General features: G+C 51.2%; 1 protein-coding gene across 2 annotated transcripts in view; it reads right to left on the bottom strand.

The window, feature by feature from the left end:
- PKNOX2 (PBX/knotted 1 homeobox 2) overlaps positions 1-14271 on the bottom strand; it is a 3383295-nt gene that overhangs the window by 2322107 nt on the left and 1046917 nt on the right. The gene's annotated exons all lie outside the window — the stretch shown is intronic.

The following is a 14271-nucleotide window of genomic DNA, read 5'->3' as shown; positions in this document are numbered from 1 at the left end:
CGAGTCACAGGGCGTGTTTGCACAAATGTCACCTCAGGCCCCACCCCCTCTCTTCACCACTGTGCAAACGCGCCCCGTGGCGCATTTTAAGTTGGGAGATTAACTCCCCTTGAATATTGAGGGTCTCTGGGGAGCAACTAGCCCACCAGCTACCTCAAGTAAGCGCCACAGAGCTGCGTTGCAGAGAGGTGTAAAAAGGTGCATGGCCTCAGAACACCACTCTGCAACGCAGCCCCCTGGCACATACTGGAGGTACCTGGTGGGCTAGTTGGCCCCCAGGGACCCCCAGTATTCAAGGAGAATTTGTTCCCCCTCTGCAAACGCACCAGGGGGCTCAGTTGCAGAGTGGTGCAATAAGGGAGCGTGGCCTCCGGACGCGATCCTTTTTTTAAAATATTATTTTTTGAATAAGGGGCGCTTTGTAGCCCCCCTTCTTTTTCTAATTTTTTGGGATCTGGGGACCCCATCCCCCAGGGCCTGCCCCCAATTTGTTTTTTTGTAAATAAAACATTTGGCAGGGGGCCCTGTGGCCCCCCTCCTGAGGCCATAGTCTGCCCCGGGGACCCCAGCCCCCGGGGCATGGGCTTTTAAAAAAAAAAAATTATTAGGAGGTGGGCTGCCTTGCCCCCCTCCTGTGGCCACTTTTGGCCCCGGATACCCCATCCCCCGAGGCTGGCCCTTTTTTTATTTAAAAAAATTTGGGGGGAGGGGGGTTGCATGGCCCCCTTCCCGGGCCACTAATAGCCCCGGGGACCCCATCCCCCAGGGCTGACCCACTTCGTTGGGGACCGTGGGGGGGGTCCCCAATTCCCCCATGGTCCAGGCCGGCTCCCCGCATCCTGCGGGATCCGGCATTGCTTTTCCATATGGGGAGCAGCTAACATACTGCTTCCCATATGGAAAATCAATCTGCTTTCCTATTTGGAATAGGAAAGCAGTTTGCAATAGCAGGGTGGGAGCTGCGAGACCATTGCAAACGGCAGTGTCCCGGGGTGGGCACCCTGGGACACTGCAGAAGCCAGCCCTGGGTGGGGGCGGTCCCCAGGGCCATCGAGGGCTCCCACATTTTTGAGAAGCCCCGGGGGTGGCTATCCCCTGGGCTGGGGGGCCTCAGAGCCCCCCACCCAATTTTCCTAAGCCCCGGGGACCGCCAGCCCGGTCCCTGGGGCTGGGGGGCCTGAGAGCCCCCACCCACCCATTTGTTTGAAGCCTCAGGGGTGGCGGTCCCTGGGGCTGCCGGGGGGGCCCGTGAGCCCCCCACATACATTAAATTCTTGCCCGGGGGTTGGTGGTCCCAGGGGCTGCGGGGGGGGGGCGTGAGACCCCAGCATACATTAAAATCGAGCCCCGGGGGGTGGCGGTCCCCGGGGCTTGGGGGGCCTCAGAACCACCCAGTTAACATTGTAAAGCCCCGGGGGATGGCGGTCCCCAGGGCTGGGAGGGCCTGAGAGCCCCTCTACCCATTTTGAAGAAGCCCTGGGGGTGCCGGTCCCCAGGGCTGGGGGGGCGGTGTGCCCCCTGCATATATTAACTTAAAACCCCGGGGCTGGCGGTCCCCGGGGTAGTGTGGGGGGGATTGGGACCCCCCCACACTTTCTTTTAATAATGCCACCGGGAGGGGCGTGGCTAGGATGGCTGCCTGAGCAGACGTGCTGCTCCGGAGCTCCCGCCGACGGCCAACATTAGCACCGGCTTTCTCAGCTGTTCCTGCAACAGTCGGCACCTATCTTTGCACGATCTTGACCGGGATTCAGCGGTAGCGGAGCAGGTGCGGGCAGTGGCTCCTGAAGTGCCGTTCTGCCCGAGAGACAAGTTGCTCGCTGCTGCAGCTGGAGGAGGCCTGGTGCGGCCTGGTGCAGCGGCAGCGTGGCGTGTAGCGGGTCGCGCTGCCCACCGCCTTGGTCGGCCGGCAAGCCCTGGGTGCCCTTTCACAGTGAAGTGGACTGCCGAAGCGGGTTGCGCGCAGCGGCGCGACAGTGACGGGCAGGTGCGCTCCCCTGCTGGGGTGACCAAGGGAGACAGTGACGTGGCGGGGCCGGGTTTGCCGCCTATTTAGATTGGGCCTGGACTGCTGGAATGTACTGACGGCAGGAGAGGGTCGCATCGCTATTCCCGGCAGCGGATGAGCAGCGAGGAACGGCCTTCAGAGCGTGGCCTACTGGAGTAACTGGCTTCCAATTTAGCAGCTCCTTCTGAGGGGGGGCCCAGCGGCTCTGCCATGAGGAAGCAGCACGCCCGCCATCTTGTAGCTGACCCACCGCACCTGAGACGGAGCGGTCTGCGGAGCAGGGCCCGACGGTGTGGCTGGAGAGCGGCGAACGCAGACGTGTGCCCTCCGAGGTCGGACTGGGGCCTGTGGGAGGCGCAAACTACCCAGCCTTAGTACAGGAGTGAGGGGGACTCGAGGCAGTGGCTTGCGGTGGGCCTCCCGTCTGGATTGCCCAGCAATGGCAGGAGACGGCGGTGGAACCATCGGTGAGTGGAGAGTGGATGGCGGGTCAGCGTTGAGTGGTGAAGGAGGCTGATGTGGCATCGTTGGCTGCCTGCGGGACACAGCGGTGGTCGGAGGGGCTGCGTAGAAGCACCTCTATGCATGGAGGGGATGAAGTGCTGCTCCTGAGGGCACCCTGCTGAGATCCATGCCCCTGGTGCCTACGGAGACGGTTGGTGTCTGTGGTAGTGGAGACAGAGCTGCCTGTGGATGGAATCACCGTGGCCCTGGATAGAGTGACAGAAGTGCAGCAAATAAAGGAGCAGCGTGACATTCCCGACTGAGGCCCACAAATTGCCCGCGCCCGGACTTGGCTCCTATAGCTACTTGCCCTGGAACAGGGTGCACAAAGTTGAGCAACTTGCAGCAACGCAACATCGCCTACAGCTGGGGCCAACCGTTCCGGCTAGTGTTCCGCATGGATAATAAACTGTACCAGTTGCGCTCCCTGTCTGAGGCCTGTAGGCTGCTTGGTGTGGAACTGCCGGAGTCGGAGAGTGGCGATGCCGATCCCAAGGAGAAAGCTGAGGATTCCAGGCCCCGATGGAGTATGCAGGGCCGCAGGTGTCGCCTTAGGAAACCCCGAGCTGCAGAGGTTATGGAGGGCAAGAGGGCAGGAGGGCGGTGCTGGAGACAGTCTCGGCTGATCCGTCGGGCGGTCCCTCCGGCTGACTTTGGACACAAGCCTAATTGACTGCCTGATTTTCTACGGCCCAGGCTGTTGGCGGGAGGGAGATATCGTCTCTGTTGGTGTTTCACCCCGATAATCTCTTTCTGATCAACCATGGTTGATGGACTACATGTCTTTGCCTTTTTTTCTTATTTAGACTGTTTGGTAGTTGGGGAATTGCGGGAGGGTGTCCAGTGCTTCATGTTTTGCTTTACTCTAGTGCTCACGTAGCTCCACCGGCCCGCATGGCCCTTTCCTGCCTAGCAATCAAGGGCGCTGAAGCTGCCCCGCTTGGCTCCCTATTTTTTAAGCATGGTTTTGCCAGTAATTCGTCATGCCTGATACCACCTTTAAGATCTTAACCCTCAATGTGAGGGGTCTTAATAATCCGGTGAAGCGCAGAGCGGTGTTGTCATGCTTAGAACACACCCAGGCTGATATATGTTTACTTCAGGAGACCCATCTGCTAGGGCGCGATTGTCATAGACTAAGGTCCCGCAGGTTTCCCACGCAGTTCTTCTCCTCGTGCTCTACTACGACAGCTGGGGTTGCGATCCTGGTGGCGCAGAGATTTAAGGGGGAAGTCCTACACAAAAGCGCTGAGATTCAGGGAAGACTTCTGACATACAGTTTCGCCTTAAGCGGCCTAACGTTTACTATTGGGTCCCTGGATGCCCCGAACAAAGGTCAGGAGTGGTTCCTACATTCTGCACTTAATGAGGTCACAGCCACGCCGGATCGTAATATCATTTTAGGGGGCGACTTAAATCTGGTATTTGACAATCAACTGGACAGATCCAGCCAGCGCACCCATCAGGTGGGGGCACTCTCTGCAGAAGGGCTGGGAAGATTGCATGACCTAGGACTCTGTGACCTTTGGCATAGTCTCCACCCCCTAGATAGGGAATACTCTCACTATTCTAACGCATATAAACCTTACGCAAGACTTGATCACCTATTGGTCTCCGCCCGATACACACATTCACGACCTCAGTTGAGATAGGGGTGGCCTCATTATCGGATCACGCCCCAGTGGTTGCCACACTCTCCCTCCTGCCCACATCACGGCCTTCTAGGGTTTGGCACCTTAGGGATACTCTCCTACACAGAACTGATGTTGTAAAGCACATACACGGTGCCATCACTGACTACCTCTCCCATAAAGTGAATACGGATACATCTCTTGCAATCCAATGGGCAGCACTGAAAGCTGTGGTTAGGGGGGAATTTATTGCTCTCTCAACGGCAAATAATAGGGAACGCCAGCGTAAGCGTGAGGAGCTCACACAACGAGTCTGTGAACTAGAGAAGATACACCAAAGGACGGGCGCCCCCAGGGTGTGGCGACAGCTTAAGTCTACGCGCCAACAATTAGTGGCACTTTTTCAGGACAGGGCAGAGTATGCAGCCCTTCGGTTGCGTCACACCTATTATACTGGGGGGACAGATGTGGACGCCTGTTGGAAAATAGGCTTAGAGAGGCCCGGCAACAACAGGGGGTCAAGGAGATTGCCCGGTCGGAGGGAACTTTGGTCTCTGAGGATGCGGCTATAGCGGAAACATTCCGCGACTTTTATGCTACCCTTTACACTGGGGGCCCGTTAGCCAGCTCTGAGGGGGTCGCCTTTTTAGATTCGGTCTCCCTACCATCTCTGTCACTGGCGCAAGCCGAACACCTGGACAGGAATATTCAAACGGAGGAAGTCATTGCAGCTATATCTCGCCTTAAATTGGCGAAAGCTCCTGGCCCATACGGCTTCCCCGCTATTTTTTATAAAAAGTTTTGCGCCGTGCTTGCCCCAATCCTTACCCGCTTGTTTAACTCCTTCACGGAACAAGGTGCGATATCGAGTGACCTGTTAGGAGCTTCCATAGCTGTGATACCTAAACCGGGGAACGACAGAACTAAGTGTGGGTCATATCGCCCGATTTCCCTCCTTAATGTTGACCTTAAACTGTACACCGGAATTCTTGCTACCCGTCTAGGCGCTCATATGCCCGGTCTTATCGAACCCGAACAGGCAGGTTTTATCCCCGAACGCCAGACGTCAGATAATACTAAACACATTCTCCACCTCATAGAGAAAGCTACCCGAGTGCCCGGAAAATACATGATGTTGGCCATAGATGCCGGAAAGGCGCTTGACCGCGTTCACTGGCCCTACTTGGAGCGGGTGCTGGAGAAGGTGGGGATACGGGAAATGTTCTGCACCTTTATATTTAACTGTTACAAATTTCCTACGGCCGCAGTTCGGGTGAACGGGTACACCTCCTCTTCGTTTACCATAGAGAAGGGGACAAGGCAGGGGTGCCCACTGTCACCCCTTCTATTTGCCTTGTACATGGAGCCTTTGGCTCAGAGAATTCGGCAGAATCCAGCGGTGGAAGGGATCAAGTTTGGTGGCTATGTCCACAAGATAAGCTTGTACGCTGACGACGTTCTGATTTCACTGACTAACCCGAAGGGAGCCTTGCAAGAGTGCTTGGCGGACCTCGATGCCTTTGCCCGGGTGGCCAGATTTAAAGTAAATGCAGAGAAGTCAATGGCTCTAGATCTTTCGCTGTCACGCTCCACCTGGGAATATCTACAGAGCTCGTTCCCCATGCAGTGGGCGGCGGACACAATCCCATACTTGGGAATCCGGCTGGCCTCCTCCCTCCCTACTATGGTTTCCACTAATTACGCTATCCTTCGGGGGACCATCCGACGTGAGTTGGGCCACTGGACACATTATCCTCTCTCCTGGTTGGGCAGAATTGCGGTGGCCAAAATGACTGTTTTGCCCAAGATTATGTACCTCTTCCGCACCCTTCCTCTCCGGCCGCCGTCTGGGTGGATCCAACAGACGCAGTCCGACTTGGCCCAATTCATTTGGAATGGTAGGAAACCAAGAATGCGGAGAGCGTTGGTGACGCTCCCCCCTGAGATGGGAGGCCTAGGGGTTCCCGATCTACAGTTGTATTTTCAAGCGGCACAACTACGGTATTTGATTGAGTGGAGTCGGTGTGATTCGGAGAAACACTGGCTATTTCAAGACCAGGCGGTTGCGGCGAGACCGCTGCAGGAAATCCCTTTCATGCGCAAACCACACAGGCCCCCTAATTTGTATGCTTCGCATATAACACGGGTCCCCCTTGAATTGTGGGACGCCACTAATATTAACCCTGCGCGAAGGACTTCGCTACGCCCACGAAGTCGGCGTACTGTTGCCTACTTCGCCCTTTGCAAAGTAGGCGAAGCAGGCAACACTACGCCCACTCCTTGGGAGTAGCGAAGTTGCCCGCCACCCGCCTCCCTCCCGCCCTCCCGAACATACCTAATTTTATTAAATGGGCATTGAAAATAAAATTAAAAGGCACTTACCTTGTCCGCGGCGTCCCAGGGCTCCCTCTGCTCGTTCAAGCCGCCGTTTGCTAACCAATGCGCATGCGCGGCCGCCCGCGCATGAGCATTTCTCGTGAGAAATGCGCATGCGCGGCCCCCCGTGCATGCACATTGGTTAGCAGACGGCGGCGTGAACGAGCAGAGGGAGCCCCGGGACGCCGCGGACAAGTTAAGTGCCTTTTATTTATTTTTCAATGGCCATTTAATAAAATTTGGTAAGTAGCGGAGGGGGGCATGCGGCGAGTAGTGGGGCTACGTGAAGTGCGCAGGTGGGTGTAGTTTCTCGCCCACTTTGCGTAGCTTCGCATAGCCCCACTACGCACACTACGCCCAGGGTTAACTAACATCAAACACGACCTGACAACCTTTCCATCTGCCCTCACCCCACTCGTCGACAACCCTGACTTCACCCCGGGTACTGATAGCTTGGTCTTTGCACGCTGGAGGCCTGCTGGTTGCCGGTTTTTGTTCCATGTGTATGGAGCTGAGGGGGTTATTCCCTTTCCCCAATTCAGGCAGGAATACGGCCTCCCTGAGACCAAGCGGCTACGGTAGTTACAGGTGCGACATTGGGCACTCCAACCCCAGATACGCTCGAGCGCAGACAGGCGCCTATCCCCCTATGAACGCTGGCTCATCACCCGCACATCAGATGCTAAGCTTGTCTACGACCTCTACAAGATGCTGCAGGTTACCCAGACACACACATATAGTCCTGGCAGAGAAAGGTGGGAGAGGGAACTAGGTAGGACGTTCAGCCGCAAAGAGTGGGAGGGGATATACTACCGGCTCGACATTCTGCATACCATATGGGGTTGACGGAGACCTTCACAAAAGTGGTGACATATTGGTACTATACTCCGGAGAGACTACATGCACTGGATCACCAACGAGAGAAGACCTGCTGGCATGGCAGTGGCCAAGTGGGCACTCTGGTAAACTTGTTGTGGGAATGCGTACATATCCAGCCCAACTGGACTCAGGTGTTGACAGAAGTGGATAAGCACTTTGAGACAGAAATTCCACGCTTTCCAGCTTATGTACTGTTGGGTCTTCCTAACCCCCTCACTTACCCGCTAAAATCCCGTAAAGGCAGGCAGATAGCTATTGCCCTAGGCTCAGCGGTGCAAAACATACTTACACATTGGCGCACTCCCAACACACCCTCCTTTGTGGGATAGCTTCATCGACTGTGGCATGTCCTTGGGATGGAGAAGTTGACCCTTACCATGGCGGGAGAGGGATCTACCTATGATAAGCTATGGCACCCATTTCTGTCACTCTTGGCGACAGAGTTTCACGATGTCACATGTCCACTATATCTTAAATTGCTACGTCTTACAGAATCACTGGAGATGGATTGCTAGATGGGCCATCGGTGGGTATCGTGGCTGGGAGGAGAGAGATGGGGTTGGCGAGGGAAAAGGGGCACTAGACCGGGGAGGAAGGGGGTTTCTAGGGAAGGGGGGTTGTTTTGTTCCTTTTTTATATTTCTATTGTTTCCTTCCAGGTACATGCAACGGACTGATTCAGTTTTGAATGCTGGGCTCGTGCCCTCAATTAACACTGTCTGGTTGTATTGCGTAGATATTGCCTGAAACTAGCCAAATGTACATGGATATGCTTATGTGTTAAAACTCAATAAAGACATTTGAACCATAATAATGCCCCCGGGATTTGGCCCCCCCGGGGGCAAATTAAAACATTTTGCGCGGGAGACCACTTTTCTTTTTTTTATCGCTAGGATGCGGGGATGCGCATCCCGCGATTTAAAAAAAAACAAACATTTTTCTTTTACCCCAGGGGTCCTTGTGGGACCCCCTGAGCAGGCCTAGGGGGTCAGGGTGTGTCTACCCTGCCCACTTTTTGCGTTTTTTGTTTGGTTTCTTCTGCCTCGGTTCTACCGAGGCACAAGATGGCTGCCAACACTTCCTGATTTGGAGTGTTGACAGCCAATTAAAAAGCAGCTTGTGCACGGCAGTGTGCGTGCAGGCTCCGCGTAGGGTACGCGGACCCTCCGAGTCCATAGATATATATGTACTTTTAACTGTCATTTTCTCAGGAACTATTGAACCGATTTACACCAGATAAGCAAAAGGCACGAGTCTGAACCTAGGACTACCTCTTTGCCAAATTTGGTGTAATTCCGTTCAGCCGTTCGGGCTGTAGCCATGGCTAAAGGTCCTATGGGAAATTGCATGGAGAAAACACGTTTTGGGACCCCCTTTTTACTCAGCCCCCGCTTGACGAATCACCCCCAAACTTTCAGGGATGTCGTGGAACTGAGCTGGCCAAAAGTTTGGAACATTTTGAGAAGATTCGTCAATCGGCGCCAAAGTTATTGGCAATAGAATGTTGCGGATTTCCTATGCATAATAGGTCCTAACTATAACTACCTACTGGCGACCGCCAGTAGGTAAAATACACACACACACACACACATATATCGATATATATATATACAGTTTGCGCACCAATGATTTTATTGTAAACGATGCATTGATATTATCAATGATGTCATAATGGATGGCAGAAATTATGTATTATGTTAATTAATTATCAGTGTAGGGCGAGGGCGTGAGTTATAGTTCCTTAGGACACAAGTTAATTATAAAGTTTTATGTGAGTAAAATCTGAACCTAACTATGACGTTCCTGTAACCTTTGCTTTTTAGTGAATTTTTTTACAAATTTTAATTATTTTTCCTAACTATAACGTCCATATAACTTTGGGACGGATGGGCGAAAAACGAATCTAGGAGCCTTGATGAAGAGCTCTATTAGGAAGAGGGGTTTGAGGGTTCTCTCACTCTCTCTTTCTCTCTCTCTCTCTCTCTCTCTCTTTGTGCGACTCTAAGGTCCGTTTTGGGTTTAATAAGGGCCAGGGTAAAGAATGTGCAGGAAGAAAAAAAAACATAGTCATGCTACTTCAATCCCTCTCCTTGCTATTGTTCTTCAGTTAGCCCGTTTCAGCTCTTTAAAGCTTCTCTTACTCACAACATCAGTGCTAGATACAAAAGCTAGAATTGCAGTATTCTAAGAATAAGTTTAGTAGGTTTGTATCTGGCCTATCCACAGGCCTGAAAGAAAAAATTTAAAAACCAATTGGGAAGCACAACAGACAAAAACAAAAAACATTAAGGAACACAAATAGCACTAGGCTGGCTATTCTCTCGCCGTTCTCAGAGCCGGCTCTCCTTTGTTACCCTCCTGCTTATCCCAACTGTCCCCTAGACTCCCTTTTCCCGCTCTGATTACGTACTGCAGAAGCCGCAGCGCTTATGGACGTCTCATGGGGGTGACCACCACTCTTTGCTCATGTTCTCTGGAGTTTCTTCATCCTCTTCGGAGAATCCTGGCTCGGTTGAGATAGAAGGCATCTCCGCTTGATCACTCTGTCTTCCTGACGCTCTGCTGTTTTTGACCTCTTCCAGGTTCTCCCTCCTGCGCGCCTCTTCCTGGTCAGTGACGTTGCTTTTACCATCGCTCGAAACTCCTGGTTAGTTCCTAATGCTCGTGAGTCCGCATCTTTCTAATGCCAGTGCATTTGAATCAGCTGAATTAACTCCTTCCTTTCCTTTCTTTGTTCCAGGGAAGGAGCTGCCGGAGTTCTTCGTCGGTGCCAGGCTGGGATGAGAGAGGACACTATGGGTTTTGGGGGACTCTCCACAGGGCCAGCGGCCAAACCCCACATGCATCCAACCCCACACCGCGCACAGCCTTCAGCCATGGCTTGTGGCCAATCCCCCATATGCAGCCCACTCCATGCTGTGCACAACCTTCACTGTGAGGGGTTGACCCTGCGGCCACCCCAAGCACACTGCAACGCCATGCTTAACACAGGCCGTGTGCGAGGGGGGTTGGCCACAAAGGCATCCAACTTGGGAGAAGGGCACCATGCCCCCTTCTCATGCCGTTTTTGGCCCTGGGGGCCCCATCCCCTGATGCCTGGCACGTGTTTTAAGGGAGTGGATATAACCACAGGGGGCCTGTAGGCCTCACTCCAGTGATACAGGGTAAAATGGTCCTGTTCACTACAACTGATCACTAAACGGTATACTGTGACCACTGGACTTGCGGGTAGTAGCCTCCCACTACTATGAGGGTAGTGCTTTGGGCGCCCTCCCAGTCCAACAAGACCACATTCCAGGCCTACGTCATGGCACACAAGTATGATCGGTGTTTGCATATGACAAAAAATCACCATTAGGGATCCAGAAAACAGTACAGTTGGGTACTCAGGGCAGGGGTACATGCCTCTTACCATGCAGAGGACTTTCTGCCACAACAGGGAGAAAGTGCCATCAAATTGAATCCATGCAGAAGTGAACTATTTAGTGACTTATAATGCTAAAAGCCACAGCACAGCCCGGGGCAACCTATATAATTCCTCGATTTATTTAATTAGTTACTTTGCAGTGAACTTGCCTCTTGGTCGCCTCAGAGCACTAATACGCTTTTTCAGATCAGAATTAAACAACACTTGAAACATTGTGTGTCTTTTTTTTAAAAAAAACACAGGCATTTCACTGTTTTAAGACTTCTTCCTCCTTTACATTGTTTTTGACAGCAAACATTGTAATCTTCACTCCCGCTAAAACGTGCGTTTAACAATGGCTGTATATACAAAAGCACCTTTTTCTTTTTTGGTCTATTTCAATGATTTTGTTCATCTCTCTGTTTCCTTCTTTCGTCGTCCTTTCCTCTTCTCTTTGGTTTTATTTCACGTTTTTTCGTCTAAGCATTTCTCTGACTTTCTTGAGGGAGTACTCACTACATTATGTTAAAAATATTCTACTTTTGTAACCATCTTATCTTCTAAGTTTTTCTACCTCTTAACTTTGCTCCAACACATCGTTCAATCGTTTAACCATCCCTGTTAATTCTTAGCTTTTACTCGCAAGCGAGTGCCGTCTGAAAGGCCTGGGTGTGATGGAAACTACAGACACTTTAACGCTGATATCATTTCATTGCTAAAAATAATCAACAGCTCGGGCACTGTCAGCAATTTAAATATTTATTTTTAGGTTGCCTAAAGGACTCAGAAAAAATGCCTTCTGGAGATCCTTCTATGCTGTGCACTGGCTGCAGGCGAGGGGCTTCTAAAATTGTATTTTAGCAGTAGCTGCACACTGCTGGTATTTTTAACATCAGACTTTATTGTAGAACCCCGCGGGGAGACTCCGTGCTTTTGATACGAGATGTGTGCATGTTGACCTCGGGGCCGAGGCACCGTGAGAGACAAGCCTCAACCCACCTTGACCACTCCCCCACCATCATCAAGTCTCTGGGCCACCATACGAGCAGCTGCATTCCCCTAAACTGAGCTAACCCCCTGTCTGGCTGTGAACGGAACTGTTCTGAGAAGCTGGCCCTTGTCTGGTTGCCATGGAGACCGGCATACCACAGCTTTGACCCTGAGAGGTCTCCTCAACAGGGCTGCCAGCAGCTGGACTGCAGCTGTTACACACTAAATGAGAGCTGCGTGGAGAGAGAAATATCCCCTCCACTTACCGCGCACAGCTGAATACCTACTTACCGCCAGAACCAGATCACCAGGTTTACTGTAAACAAAAGCAGTATAAGTTACAGGTGCAGGGTGCTGCGAAAATACATTTAGCGCTGGAAGCGGTAACTCAATCCAAAATGCCTGCCGTCGAACATTGGGACCGCCCGTACACTTTCGAAAGAAGCCCTCATCAACCCTTCAGGTGTTAAGACTTAAAATATTAGTGGCGGAACGCACGTTCACAATGCTCACACAAAAGGAATACAACTTTTAAACGCTACAAGCTCACTGTGATCGCCCAAAGTAAATATACCTTTTAAACATTATAAGACTGGCAGAAATTCACATTCTTCACAGAGATTTTTTTTTTAAAGATAATAGAAGGGAGGGAAAGTCGGACATAGCGAGATAAGTCAACTTCTGTGGAAAACACAAACTACTACTGAAATATCACCAAAACTATCATGAATACTAACAGACATATCACAAGTTGGTTGTACCGTGCATCATAGTAAATTTACATAGACCCTCAGGATGTGTATGTAACAAGGCGCTGCTAAGAGTGCTTTACTGCGAATTATAAACACCATCATCAAGCCTTTTGTCCTGTTTACGAAAATCGTAACGATTTTATATCCTAAGAAATCATATATGAGATCAGTCATGACATGTTAAATGACGTCATTGATGACATCTCAATGACATCATTGAAAAATCAGTGATTACAATATTTACTGGTACCGATATTCTGCTCATTAACCCACTATAATCTAGCCCAAATCGTTGTTTTAAGACATATGCAGCAATACCGAGACATATACCAACTATCATAAATGACTATAAAAGAGCTAATCTCACTATCTAATTACCAACATGAAATAAGTAACATGAGATACCGCACATCAGCTGTAAAACAGCCCACTCGCATCATATGATCACTTATCAATTGATAAATACAGACACAAAGAAAAATGCCGGTCTTCTGCCTATGACAATCTTAAACAAACACTGAGGGGCCGACTACGATGTCAGTGGGACCGACAAATACTACACGTTGGTGTGGTCCCACTGACATCTATAACTGCACCCAGACCGCCGCATTGCGATCCGGTCGATCTGACCTCATTGCCCCAGGGACCGACCGGCAGCTTCCAACCGGCTTAAGGAGCCCGTCTGGCAGTCAGTCGGATCGCATTCCTCACAATGGGGCAGGGCCTTCTTGGGCACCTTTCTGCCAGCCATTTTACGTTAGTTCTTCCACCATGAAAAGGCTGATGGAAAGGCTATTTTGGGGTCCCAGGTAGAGCCCCTGTCCCCCGTGGCCCTCCACTATGGGCCCTGGGGGGCACCTGTGGTGCCCACCAAAACATTCCGGCATCGTGTGGCAGGCTTCGCATAGTGCCTGCCACAGGGTGAAAGGATGTTTGTAAACATGCCTCTTTGAATGGGGCTTGTGGTGCTGCCCTTTTCCCGGGTGTAGCACAAGCCTCAATGCAAAGAGGCATGTTTCCTACGACCTCCACGGCAGTCAGATCCCAATTTGGTAGGCGGAACCACCGACTATGTATCAATCGGTCTAGTTTCTGCAATGATAGCAGTCAGACACTCGTCCATCACTCCTTGTAATAGGCCATGTAACACACAATAATATATATATATATATATATATATATTACCTACTGGCGGTCGCCAGTAGGTAGTTATAGTTAGGACCTAGGGCCAGATGTAGGTAATCCAATTTTACCGATTCTAAAATACCGAATTTACCGATTCGGTATTTTAGAATCGGTAAATGGTATGTAGATAAAAAATCGGTAAAAAATACAGATTCGGTAAAAATCGGAATCGGACAATCGCAAATTACCGAATCGGTATTTACCGATTCGGTATTCCCCATTCATTCCTATGGGCCTTGGCCCATAGGAATGAATGGGGAATACCGAATCGGTAAATACCAATTCGGTAAATACCGATTCGGTACTTTCCGAATCGGAAAGCAAACAAAAGTGAAACTTAAGTAGGCAGCCAATCAGGTGCTACCACCCTCCCCCTCCCTACCAGGAAGTGGCTACAGAGGCAGCTGCAACTAATTAGAAGCTTCTGGAAAGGCAGTTGGAACTGAGCTGAGTCCCTGAGCAGCAGAAAGGGTTTTGAGGACTTTTAAAACTGCAAAATGGCAAGCAGCAAAGAAAAAGAGCAGGCAGAGAGGAAAAGGAA

Source organism: Lissotriton helveticus, chromosome 3_1, assembly GCF_964261635.1.
Source record: "Lissotriton helveticus chromosome 3_1, aLisHel1.1, whole genome shotgun sequence".
In the NCBI taxonomy this organism is placed as follows: domain Eukaryota; kingdom Metazoa; phylum Chordata; class Amphibia; order Caudata; family Salamandridae; genus Lissotriton; species Lissotriton helveticus.
The sequence above is the reverse complement of the archived record's forward strand: the minus strand, read 5'-3'. Positions and strand labels throughout refer to the sequence as shown.